Below are 14,243 nucleotides of genomic sequence, written 5' to 3'. Positions count from 1 at the left end.
AGTAGTAACGTAAAACTCATACCACTACAATAAATACATCTGTGACAAACTGGTAAACAAGTGGCATTAATTCAAAGAACACAAGATTAATCATTGTTCCAGAAAATTTGAAATGTCTTAAAATCTTATAGATTAGTTACGAAAGACACTTGATATTTTCTCAAACTTAGCAATTCTAAAAATTTACACATTACCAGTAAAGAGACGTGAAGCTTATAGAAACTTTTGCAAAACACTGAAAAAATTTCTTTTGGTCCATCATGCTAGAGAAAAGATTTGATTATCTATCTGTGAATGGACTGAATTGTATTTCCCCAAAATTTTGTATGTTGAGACCTTAATGCTCAGTGTGACTGTATTTGGAGATGGGAACAGCAAGAAGGTAGTTAAGATAAAATGAGGTCATAAGAATGGGTCCATAGGATTAATGTCCTAATAAGGAGATATCAGAGCTTGCCCTCCCCCCTCCCGCCACCATGTAAGGACACAGTGAGAAGGCAGCTGTCTGTAGGCCAGGCAGAGGGTCCTCGCCAGCAAGGGAACCCTGTCTGAACCTTGATCTTGGTCTTTTCAGCCTCCAGAATTGTGAGAAAATAAATTTCTGTGGTTTTTTTGGGTTTTCGTTCTGTCTTTTATTGTGAATGATATTTTATTTAGTCATTTTTGTTTACAACTGAAACTGTGGGAATTCATAATTAACGTCTTTGCCCGTGAGCTTCTTATAAACACCATGAAAAGTTTCAACCTCGTGTTCCACATTGTTCTGCTGTGCCTGGTCCAGATGGACCTTTGTGAGCTGGCTGCCATCCAGTTTCATGACGTTTCACAATTTCCTTTGGGGAAATCAACTCCTCCAGGATCGCATCGTGCATGGCAGTCAGAGTGCAGCACCTGGGATGCTTTGGCCTGTTTTTTGTACGGGTTTTTTGAGTTGGCTTAGGCAGAATTCTTCCCTGAGCAGTGAAGACTACGTGCTTCCCACTGAACTTTTTCTCGAATTCGCGTACTAGCCAGACTTGGGTTTTCTGGAAAGATTTCAGTTGAGGAACAGGAATAAAGAAAATAGCTTTCCGACCAGCACCAACTTGTATTTCCTTGGCTGCCGTGATGTTCAGCTCCCTCAGCTGGGCCTTGAGGTCCGAATTCAGCTCCAGCTAAAGAAGCGTCTGGGAGATGCCGGACTTGAACTCGTCAGGCTTCTTGGCATTGGGCTTCACCATCTTCGTGCTCGAACTGAAAAGCCCGTCTACAATATTTTGTTATGGCAGCCTAGCCGACTGAGACATGTTCTCTTTTTTCTACACAACAGCAATTCTCAACCAGGTGTGATCCCCCCCACCCCGGGAATATCTGACAATATCTGGAGACATTTTTGATGGTCACAACTATGGGGATGCTACTGGCATCTAGTAGGTAAAGGTCAGAGATGCTGCGAGAATTCCTACAATGCATAGGACAGTGTGTCTCCCTTCTCCATTTTGCCTGCTCCCAACAAAAAATTACCCAGCTCAAAGTGTTAATAGTGCCAAGATTTTGAAACCTGAGAAACTCTGCTATAGAAAATGATATAGAATCTTGTCTTATGAAGAGGTGATCAAAGAGCATATAGCCAATTATATGGGAAAAGTATTATAGGGAGATGTTAAGCAGGTAATTAGTAAATATATTATCTTGTATTTTCCGTGTTTTGTTTGTGATATTTTCATATTTTTAAAACTTGTAATTTATAATTTTTATTTTCTTAAGTAAAAATTTATTTTTATACCCAATTTGGTATTCTTTTTTTAAAAAGATATCTCTCAAAATTTTGTAATCTTCAGTTCTCCAAATCCTGAATTCATTCCAGTTTAGAATTAAGATTAAACACTTATATACAACACTAGTAAATTTTGGCTTCATTATGATTCTGGATCTCAGCATTATCTTTTTATTTTTTGGGTATGATCTGACAATCTAAAAATGCTTAGTAAAGTTTAATGAAACAGAACATTCTTATAAGTGGAATAAAATGCTGTTATTATCGTATATGTAGGCAAGAGATTTGGCCTTTCTCACTAAATCCTCTTTGCCCTTTGCAGAAGATTTTCCTAAGCCGTTAAATAATAAAGCATTCACGGAATGTATCCTGGGGTCTTTTATTTAGTGGTTTATGTTCACATGGGAGTCATCCATAACTTACTCCCGTCTTTCACCCCACTTCTATAAAATTAATTACTAAGTCATGCCAATTTCAAAATTTCTCAAATATTTCCCATCATCTCATTATCTTATTTAGGGCTTCCATCATTCCTCCACTGGACAGCTGACCAGCTTCCTATTTGGATTGCCCACTTCTACTTCATAGTCTATACAGCTACCAAGATGTTCTGTCTGTTAAGGTCATCCACCCATCTGACCGTGTCAGTGCATGTTAAAATCATTCAATGATTTTCTATTTTCATTTCCATTTGTAGGTATCAGAACTTGTTCTTCAGAAAAAATCTCTAGCAGAGGCCTAATGTCTAACACTGATCCAGCTGAATCAGGGGAGGGGCCAGAGCCTTACCTCCTTAGACCGTTCCTTATTCCTTATTCCTATTCTCTGTGGTCCAGGGGCACCTTCATGATACCTATGTGAGACCAGAACAACAGGAATAATTTACCCTCCAAACAAGCACACTTCTGAGAGCGAATGGTGAAATTATTGCTAATTATGCTGTGATAATAGGTGAAAGTAAGGCTGTCCTAGGCATATTAGAAAGTATTGGCACCCCTGGTGGCTCTTGAAGTGTAATCTGCAGACTCCAGCTGCAAGTCAACACGATCAGATTGGCTGGCAGATTTCTGGACCATGCCCTACATCTAGAGAATCATAATCTTGAGCATGTGGGAGAAGGGTAGGGCAGCTCAGTGAGGCACAGTTATCACTGCTTGAACGGATTTGCTAACCCTTTTTTGAACATGCTTTGAGACACTTATCGGCTTACACAGTAGTCCCTGTTTATCCATGGTTTCACTTTCCGTGGGTTCTGTTACTTGCAGTCAATCAGTTAGAAAATATTAAATGGAAAATTCCAGAAATAATCAATTCATAAGTTTTAAATTGATGCCGTCCTGAGTAATGTGATGAAATCTCATGTCATCCTGCTCTGTTCAGCCCTGGACGTGAATCATTCCTCTGTCCAGTGTATCCACACGGTTCATGCTACCCATTAGTCACTTAGTAGTCCTCTCGGTTGTCAGACCCATCATCACGATATCGCAGTGCTTGCATTCAAGTAACCCTTATTTTACTTAATAATGTCCCCAAAGCACACTAGTAGTGCTGATGACAATTGGGTATTCCAAAGTGAAGCCCTAAAATGCTTCCTCTAAGTGAAAGGTGAAAACTCTCAACTTAATGAGAAAGGAAATCATATGTTGAGGTTTCTAAGATCTATGGAAACTTTTATTACAGTATACTGTTATAATTGTTCTATTTTATTATTAGTTATTGTTGTTAATCTCTTACAGTGCCAAATTTATAAATTAAACTTTATCATAGGTATGTATGTATAGCTTTTTATTGCTGAAATTATCTTAGTGGATTATTGTTATATTATTTTTAGATATCCATTTTCTTCATTAAATTGTTGGCTTCTCAAGGGTAGAGGCTATGTCTTACTGATTTTAGAACATCTCATACTACTTGGCACATGGTAGTTGCTCAATAAGTAGTTGATGAATAAATAAGTTGGTAGATGAATAAATGAAGATAATGTTCACTACCTCTCCTAATCCGATTGGTTCCCTAAATAACTATTCTGGGGTCGACCTCAAACTATCCGACAATTTATTTTTCCTAAGTGATTATATTATTATGTTCAGAAAATTAGCTAAATGGGTGTGTGGATATTAAAGTCCTAAATCTAGTATATTTGCTTGAAAATGTCATCATATGAGATTTTAGAATCGGAAAATCTCTTAGATTTCTACACTTTACAGATGAGAAACTGAGGCTCTGAGCAATGCATCAGAAATTGAACAAAGATGAGTCGCTATCCCTGAGGTGGCAATGCAGGACTGTGTTCCTCACACTTTTCTAAAGTCCCTGTCCCAAGAGGTAATGCCTGGCCTAATATTAGGGGCAGGCACTGAATAAGATAACATCATTTTGTTATAATATTATAGGTCAAGTTACTTAAGAAGACTCTTGAGATGGAGTTTAGCTGGCACGATGCTTATTAAGGAGCACCTTTTGGACGAACACTTGTGCAATGGAAGGGAAGAAAGCAGGGTTGGGCAGAGGAAGAGGCTGAGCTGCAATACAGTCCCAGTGATTGTTTCTGTTGATCCCAAAGCTCCCGGGCAAGACCGGCCCTTCAGAGTTGTCCTGGGTTCAGTCAGGATGGCCAGCACTTTATACTCCTGTGTTGAATGTGGGCTACCTCAGAAAAGGTCTGACCCGGGGTGAGGCAGTTCTCTGCATTTGAGATAATCCCTAACTGGCTGAAAGAAGAGGGCTGGCTCCCAGCGTTAGGGCACCAAGTTCTTCCTGGAAGGGAGGATCTAGGCAGTGGACCGCAGTGTTACTGTTATGGCACAGAGGGCACGGTCTGCTTGCTGCAAGACAAAAGCAAATCGTCAAGAGGCAAGATGGTGGCAGAGAAAGGGCATTTTATTACAGCTTGCTAGCAAGAGGGAAGATGGCTGACTAATGTCCAAAAGAATCGTCTTAAGGAGGGCACACAATCTTGAAGCAGTTATATAGGCCAGTGGGTTATAGGGGAGGGGTTAAGAGTGTTGACCCTCTGGTGTTACAGACTGGGAATCGCCACACTAGATCTTTCCGTTTTGTTGATGATGGCTATCAGCATAGACTCTCTGTTTGGGGGCAGTCATCACATTCCTAGGGAACTCAAAAGAATGAAGTTATCGTCTTACCACAGCTGGGAGGTATATGCACTAGCAGGGGTCATAAAATCTACAGATCAGGTGGATCTCCTGTAGGGTGCAAATCCAGCTGGGTTAGTTAGTTAGAGGTTGTTCAAAGTTACAACATGGTCTCTTTTCTACCATATGGCTTCCCTTAAGTCAACCTTGTGTTGAGCCAGTTTCATTACTATAAGAAGCTTTCATCAGGATAGATTTTTATTAGGGATATGGATGAGGAATCTTGTTTGAATCAAGTAACCTAAGCTGATGGAAGGGCTAGACTTTTCAGTTGGGTCTCAGTTCACAATGCAGCCGTATATAGAGTGATATAATAGCAAATTTAGATGAGAGGACTCTGAAATTCTTGCTGTGATTTTTTGGAGATTTCCTGGATCTCAGTTTTTTTGGAGAATCTTTGTTACTATGTTGGGATATGTGTAGAATTTTAGCAAATTCCTTTCAGTATGGATTGAAGTAACTTTTGTTTTCTTTTCGATTATTTGATAACTTAGATTTCTTAATATAAAATAAGGTTTCACTGCATTACAAAAATAAATCTGACAATCATGGTGAACCATTTTTGAAATATAATGCTGTAATAGATTTCACCAATTTTTACTTAAAATTTTCAAATGTGTATGTATATGTGAAGTTGGCCAGAATTTCTATTTTATCTATTGTTATATTTAGATATTAAGGTTATGCAAAAAATAGTAACATAAACTGGAAAACTAATCATATATTTTTATTTTCCAGAGGGGTTGTATAGCACTATACCTTGTTGCTTTAATTTGGCACATTTTTGCCGAGTGATTAACTAATTAACTTTTAGATTCCTTCAGTGATTTCTACCTCTTCTGGGTCAATTTTGTTAATTATATTTCCTAGGAAGAAAAATGTCTTTTATACTGATATTTTCAAAGCTTCAGCATAGGCTAATACCTGGTATTATTTTTAATCGTTTCTGTACTGTGCTATGTATCCTGTCTCATTCTAAATTTTAGTATTAGGATTTTATTTTAAATTACATTCTTTTAGAGACTAGTTATTTTGACTGATTTCTTTTATTTTCAAATAACTCCTTTTTAGATTCATTAATTCTGCTTTTTAATTTTTACCTTAAATTGTTGATTCACGCATTTAAAAAAAATCGTTTCTTCTAATTTCCCTAAAATTATTTTGTTATTCTTCCTTTCCAATTTGTGGAATTACAGATTTAGTTAACATTTTTCTCCTTTATTTCTTTTTTCTTTTTTTAAATAACAAAAACATTTAAGATCAAGAAAATTAGTCTTTTGAGTAACTTTGGCCATTTCCCAGGTGTTTTGTATGCAGTTTTAACATTAGTGCTACTTAAAAATTTTTCTATAATGGTTATTTTGATTTTTAGTATAGCTCTTTATGAGGTTAATAAATTTTTCAAATATTTGAAATTTTTGTGTGATATTTATTTGTAGGGTTTTTTTTTTTTTTGCGTGTGTATTAGTTTCAAAGAATGTTTACCATGGAATTTTTGGAGTTTTCTTTTAATTTTACTTATACTTTTTTTAATGGCCTCATATAAGAACTATTTTTGCAAAAGTTCCACAGATCCTTGAGAAAAAGAAGTGCATGTATTTCCATTTTCCATATAGAGTTCAATATAAATATGTTGAAAACATTATTAAGTATTTAGGATTTTTCATATCATTTTTAATATTATTTACTTATTAAAGCCTGTGAACATTGTGTTAAAATCTCTACCTCCTATATTGTTTCTATTTATTTTTAATTGGTTTTGCTTCATTTATTTTATATTACATTATAAAGTATAATTGTTTATGACTCCAGTGTCATTAGTATAGATTGTATCTTCATATAAAAATAAGATTATGCATATTTTAATTTTTGTTGAAGGCTTCTTTTCTGTTATTAATATAATGTGGCTGTTTCTTTTTCCTTGGATTGAACTGCAGCATTTTGTTCAAACATTTGCTTGTAACCTTTCTTTGCTATTTTGTTTTAGGAGGCCTATCGCCACTAGCTTCTGTTTTGAGGCCGAGTCTAAGAGCTATCTTTCAGCAGAGGTGTTTATGATTATAAATGTTACATCTGATTTTATTTTGTCACTTTGGAGATTTCTATATTTTGCTGTTTGTGTGTTTTGCTTCTCTTAAAATTTTCTTTGCTTTTTCTGTCATATGAAATGTGTTCATTTAAATTTTTTTGGCTTAATCTTTTGGAAGAAAAAAGCCTCTGAAAACAGTATTTTAGAGGTTACTTTTAAAATTAAAAAATGGCATATTTGAACATATATTTTGCTGATTATCAGTGTCATGAATGAACCAGAAACAGTTGCCACCCTCCTGCTACACGAGTGCCCACTTTCATCCACACTTTCTGCTTCATAGCGTTTTTGATAAGATAGGGGATTTCGGAATGAAAGGATATTATTAAATTATTCTATATTAACACTAAGTACCTATTCTTTCTAAATCATTTTTCATATTTTCTTTTACAATTATTATCACGTTGAAGTGAGTTCCGTGCCTTCCGTACATCCTTTTATATCATAGCCTCACTTCTTGGCTCTCTTTTTAATTGATCTTTTTAACAGTTAACGTTTTCAGAAAGAACTCTGGGGATGTCTTTTGTGAGCCTGTGCGTTACGAAGAATAATTTTCTCCTCTCTCATTACTTGAATGATCACTTGGCAGAACACAGGGTTTGGTGGCAACTCTTTTTTTTTTTCCCCCAAAATACATATCTCCAAGTTGTGTTTTTTTTTTTTTACCTTTTTGAAAATGATTTTTAAGGCTATAGAGAAGCCCAGGGCCAGTGGCAGAGGTTTTCTTCTGAGAGCTGGAACTCCTGTGTGGCCTGCCCCCAGCCTCAGGAATGTAGGATTTGCTCTTTCTGTCTTAAAAATTCACAACTTCGCCAGAATATGATAAGAAAAAGGTAAGACCTTTTGATGTAAGACCTGAGGTCTTTCTTGAAATCTTTCCTAGATTCCCTTACATAACTTAGGCAAACATTACAAACATTTTAACATATTGGGGAAACATAAGAACATTTGACTCTATTAGGAAAGCTTTACTCTTTTATACCATTTATTTTTTATTCTGTCATATTTGTTGTGTTTTTTTCAGGAAATCAATTATCCATTTCTTATATCTTTATTTTCTGCCTTCCATTTTAATTACAAAACTTTTCTTATCTTCTCTTTCTGTTGGAGGAGGTCATTGAGAGGATGTGACTGCTGGTTGACCCATGAATTGGATGCTGGCAATCAGAGGCTCCTTACCTCCTCCCCTGGCCTTGGAAGGTACTTCTGCCCACAGTAGGAACGGGTTTCAAGGACACAGCCTTGCGAGTAAGGTGTTGCTGAGATCATCTGGACTGAATGCGTGACTGAACCCAAGTAAGTCCTCTATACAAGCTTTTAGATTTTGGCGAGCATGCATAGGGATCTGCTCATGTTGCTGCCGCCCAGGGCAAGTCTTCTAAGTTAACTTCTCTTGTTTGTTAAACTGCCACCTACCCATCTGCTGTGGTCTGCTCCTTTCCTCAGTTTCCCCTTGTGCTCTGTGTACAGGGGCTAGTTTATGAACCAACACCTTCTGCCTTCTTGAAGTGCTTCTTAAGTTCGTTGCCTATTGGACTGATTTAATTTTCTATAATATTGCTAAAAATATCTTGCTCATCCTTTATCCTGAGAGTGCCTAGCTCTTTGTAAAGACATATTGAATGAATGATTTACTTTTATTGTAATTTTATATCATTATAGTCTTTTGTTCTTTTTTTAAAACTCCCTGATCCAGTTTCTTTTCTATCTAAATGTTAACATTATATTGCTTCATAGATCTATGTTTTCTTCAGTTTCATTGGGAATAAGGTGCCTGCAAGAAAGAATTTATTATTTTACCATTTTCTGTAATAGATCTTTTTTCAAAAGTATACTTTTCTTTTGCATTTTTAGTACTTACATCCTTTCCCTTTTTTAAAGTGCAGACTATTTTCATAAGTACCATGCCTACTTTTCTTTGGTTTTATTGTTTTCTTTCCCTGAATGAGCAGAGTATGTCCTACCATGACATTTGGATGCAAACAGTGTTGGCAGTTTCTCTTGGATTAGCCTCACTGTCCACTTCACAGCCGTTGGAGCTGTCTCAGATTTTAAACCAGAGGCAAGCGTTGTTGGTGTTAAGAGTCTCTGAAATTCCTAGTGTTTAGATGGCCTTTCTGTAATAAGGTTCAGCTGGCTTTGGAGGGATCTGTTTCCTGCTCCAATTGCATTACATTGCTGTGAGCTGAGGAATAAATTCCTGGATAATTGAAGCACTCGTTATTTTTTCCTTTGCCAATGATAGTGAATAAATAACCAACAACCTTCTCACTGCTCCCAGATCTCTCAAGCTTAGACCATCTCTACAGCTGCATTAAGGCCCCTGGAGGTCAAGCATCACATTTTCATAAGCTTCGCTTCCCAGCCACATGTTTTATATTTCCAGGAATTATTATCTTGCAATGGGTAGAAAGGGTGGTACTATTTTCACATGGGCATGGATCGCAGGAACGTAGGCACATGTGGGCAACATGACTCTGGCTACATCAGAAAGCGAACTGCAAACACATAGTGGAGTCTTCCATTTATTGGTCAGGAATGTCTCCAATGAGGCAGGACGGAAGTCATATTAGTAAGGCTGGTTCTGGCTTTGGCACTGAAGCACTAACCCGCCAAAGTTAACCCTTCAGTTTCTGACTCATGGAGAGATCTGGAAGATCCAAGGGGAGGGGCTGGAACACTCAAGGGACTAGAGCAAGTGGCAACTAGGCAGCTGAAATTAAAATTTCAAAATTTTACTAACTCGTATGGCTGTACCAGTATAGACGTCTAGCTACCTCCTGCCCCGTCCTAGTATTTTTCCTTAGAAAAATGCCTTGTTTAGTTACAATTTCTTTGGAGTCGTTAATTATTTCTAGTATCTGATGGGAATAAACTTTGAACCATTTTTTGAGTTTTCAAGGTTGTTTCATTGTGGGATACCATGGAGGGGAGATAAGTCATGGAGTATTATAACTATTTAATCTGTTTCACAAAGGAGGATATAGAAACTCAAGAACTTTGTCTAAATTAACAGAGCCTGTGACTAGAATCTTCTTTTCCTCTACTCTTCTGCCTCTTGCCATATTGAAATCTCGGATCATATCCTTTCCCGTGTGTAGCTCATCCTATAAGAAATAGAACTATTGCCAAAGAAACTTTGGTTAGGAACTATGAATTTGAACCTTAGCTTTGTTACTTACTTTGCTGTCTGATCTTGAATGGCTCACTGAATCTCTCTGAATTTGGTTTTGTTCACTGTAAAATATGCTTTCCAGAAGATCAGATAAAATAAAGGGTGTGAGAAAGTTTAGTATGTTATAACATTGAAACGTTAGTTGTGTATGAATGCATGTGTGTTTTATATTTTCTATGAGGTTGAAACATCATTGATGTTATGTGTTTGATCCCCTCTTAAAGAAGAATGCATTGTGTATGGTAGATATTATATATATTTGCTCACTAAACATAAACATAAAGTGGGCACTGATCATTTGTTCAATTCTGCATAATTTAGGTGAGGGCACTCTGAGCGTCTAACCAGACTTTATTAAATGTGAGGGGACGAGCCAGCCATGGTGCTCTAGTAATTAAGATTCGGTGCGCTCACTGCCACGGACCGGATTTGTTTCCCGGTCGTGGAACCACACCATCCACCTGTCAGTTGTCATACTGTGGTGGCGGCTCATTTAGAGAACTAAACTAACAACTAGGATCTACAGATATGAACTGAAACTTTAACAACAATAATAAAAAAAAGTGTGAAGGGATACACTAGGAGCTACAAGCCACTGGCTTACTAGTTCCAACTGAGCTCGGTTTGGGCTCTCCTTCATGGGCCCTGTGCTTAGGTCCATGCCTCACCCGAGGACTGCTGTTCTGGTCAGTTCCTGGCTTTCCAAGCCTGCCTATGACTTCAACCTATGTGCATCAGAGCACTGCAGTTCTCTCTAAGTAAGAAGGCAACATAAGTTATCATCCAAACCAGGATGCTCATGAGAATAAAAGGTGCTGTTAAGAATTTGACCAGGATAGCAAGAATAAGCTGGGGCCATCCTAGGCAAGCTTGGGTATATAGTTTCCAAAATGATAAGAGAATCACGCATAGTAATGAGAATGAGGGATGAAGTTGAGGAGGGTGTCATTTCCTTATAGAACAGGTTGATTTTTTAAAAAGTCATCCCTGTAGAAAAGCCAACTAACCATGCTTAGATTCAAACAGTCCTAAGCATTTTCCATTCGCATTTAGAAATAATTATTTTATCTTGCTATGAGAACATAAATCTAAAACTTGAGATTTGGCTTGCCAGCTATTCTTTTTCAGAGGACACACACAAATTCAAGCAATTTACATTAGAGTTTAGATATTCCATTTGTAAAAATACCAGCTCATAAACTTAGAAAATATGGCTTCATATTCAGAGATCTAATTTATAAAGTGTTACTTTGCCACCCACTTTTAGCTGTGTCTGTTAAATAGAAACAACATTGTTTCCAATAATAGCTCTTGAAAGGTGTGTTTCCATCCTGGTTTATTCCTTAATTGCAGAGACTTTTATTGTTTAAATTGCTCATGGTACTTTTGGAAACCCTACCTGAAACCTAAGCAAAGCGCTGAGCCATTCCCCCTCCATTTTTCATCAAATGTTTCCACTCCCTTCCTTCTTTCTTCTCCTGTACAAACACAGACCTTTATCTGGCAGTAGAAAGAAAAATACATCTTATGAAAGCTTTGGAAAAGGATTCAATTCCCTACATCAGAGGTCCACCTCTCCTGGGACCTCATTATTTCTTTGAGGTTCTTGCCCTGCAAATCAGGTCTGTCCTCCTGGCCCTCCTTCCTGTTTTTTTAGCCTTCTGCTCTCCCATCAAATTCGTCTAGAGAGGTGGAGTGCACTGTTTTTCCAGCACTGGCCAATTCCCCAATAACGTAACTGTATTTCTAATGTTTAAAACAACATGTTAAACATACCAGAATTTTTAAAATATAAAAAACAAACACCTACGAAGACCAGAGAAGTTTGGAGTTTAAAATTTTTCTTAAGACAAGAAGATCAAGAGGACACATGGATATGGGAAAGTTTGATTTTTCTGTTAAGTGCAAAACAAACAAGGCAGGGGAGAAAAAAAGCAGGGAGGGATGTCCTGACAAATGTTGCCAGCAGCCTGAAACCAAAGAACATATTTAAAAATTCTGTCTGCTCAGGTGAAAACTTGACAGGTGGCACCCTGAAGGTAGCTGGACATGTTCAGTCTGCCCTACCCTGTGGCTTCTGATGTTCCTGAGTCTTTCTCCAGAAGCCAGACAGCTCAGTTGATGTCTGGACATAGCACAGTGCTCCCGTCCACTGTTTCCAGGACATTAGCACCTGGAGGCTGTCGGTAGATTTGCTCTCCGTGGAGGACGTCTCTTCCTTTTTTCTTTTTGTCACTGGTGGTGCGGAACTGCTTCTGCTCATCATTCTCTTTTAATCTGGCCCAGTGATGAAAAAGACCTACTGGGGCCCGCCTGGCAGGTGAAGCATCCAGATGCTAAGCTCCAGGATTAATTTTTCTAGCGCTGGCATCTGGGAGGCAGCTCCTTTCCCCTGGCTTGGCTGGCAGACTGGGTTAACCCCTCACAGTCCAAAGGTTCATTTGATGTGTCAAATTAGCAGTCCGGCTCTCTTGGCAGGCAGAGCCACAATGATGCTCTTTAAATGCAGGAATCTGTATTTAAACATCAAATCCTTGAAGTTTTATCAGAGCCTTTGTCCCGTGAGGGACAAAAAAACAACAGTCCCTGGAGATGATGAGAAGACTGAGTGATGTGCACGCTTTTTGAAGCAACACCTGCAGAGTGTGTTCTGAACAGGGGAGGCCGTTGTCAGCGTCCAGCAAAAGAAAGGAAAGGCAGAGTCTAGGAAGAATGTTCCACTAGCTCGAAATGATAGTGGATGGAAAAATTACTTCAGAAAGAACATAGATGCCATCCCCACTGCCTCTCCCACCCCCTCCCTCCCCCCTACCTCTCACCCTCCTCTCATTCTAATTTTGCTTTTGTTTGGTGAAAGCATCTTCCTCGTCCCCAAAAGTCAAGAAGAAAATTTACAGTCTGACTCTGCCTTGGTGAAATCTTGCCTCAGTCGTGGCGTTTTTTTGTTGCTGTTGTCGGAAAGTTTACGACTGAGTGGCTGCAAGCAGCAGTACTTTTGAAAGGGGCTCTAAATATTAAACTCATTTCAAGTGTGACTTGAGACTCAGGCAGACGGCAGGAGTGGTGATAATTTATTACTCTTCAGAAGCCCTAAAGCAGAGTAAATATAGATTTACCAATGATAATAAGAGAACAACAGATCAATTTGATTTTAAGTAAATCCTTCCCCCCAAAAGCCAGAATTTGATTAATCCAGGGCAGCTTGCTGGAGTCACTGGGAACTAATTGAAACATAGATTGGTTCCTCTTCCCCTCACATGGTTAAATGTACCCAGTGAAGAAGGGAATATTCTGAACTTTTTTTGTTGGCACAGACTGTCAGTTCTTCAGCAATTGCTTACCTCACTCAAGTTTAAGTGTCATATGTCTAGTTTCAAAACAGTCGGGAAGTCTGAGATAATTTATTCATTATGGATGCAGAAAAAGCAGCCTCCTCCAACGATCCCATAATGGAATTCTGAGGCTCTGTATCCAGCTTTGGGCCCAGTCTGTGTGCGTAGATGGCTGCCTGGAACTGCTCTCAAGGACCCAGTAACCCTCATGCAACTTCTGTTTGTGACCTAAGGATAGAAAAGCCCTACAAATTCCAGAGAGATGTGGTAATATTTTAGTGTCATGAAAATCTGACTAGCACTTTGAATTTGTACACTGCTTTTGTTCCGAGTCTCTCAAAGAACTTTTGAAACATTTATGTGATTCACAGATATTTGTGACTGGTGGAGATGAACTCAGTTTTAAAGCGGGAAGAATGAAAAGAAGAGAGGGTAAGGACATATCTAGCAGTACCAAGAAAGTCAATGCCAAGATGGTCTAGAAGGAAATATCCATGAGGTCGACCAACGAGCCACGTATGTAAGAACTCAAGGTTACACAGAGTTTATAAAAGTATGGTAAGAGTGACCTCTTATATTTTACAGTTTACAGAATGCTTCTACATGTGTTCTTGAATTAAATGCTTGAACAATTCTAGGCTGAGATTTGATTTCGAGTTTTAGGCGAAGAAACTGAGGAAAAGAAGGTGACCTCATCTCAACTAGAAACTGGTGTATGTAGTGTATTGAGTCTGGG

At 38.2% G+C, this 14,243-nt stretch overlaps 1 pseudogene; it reads right to left on the bottom strand.

Annotated features, from left to right (window-relative positions):
* Positions 1-667: 667 nt before the first annotated feature.
* On the bottom strand, positions 668-12,438 carry LOC106833915 (small ribosomal subunit protein eS7-like; annotated as a pseudogene).
* Between the last annotated feature and the right edge of the window lie 1,805 nt (positions 12,439-14,243).

Source organism: Equus asinus, chromosome 11 (genome assembly GCF_041296235.1).
Source record: "Equus asinus isolate D_3611 breed Donkey chromosome 11, EquAss-T2T_v2, whole genome shotgun sequence".
Classification (NCBI taxonomy): Eukaryota; Metazoa; Chordata; class Mammalia; order Perissodactyla; family Equidae; genus Equus; species Equus asinus.
The sequence above is the reverse complement of the archived record's forward strand: the minus strand, read 5'-3'. Positions and strand labels throughout refer to the sequence as shown.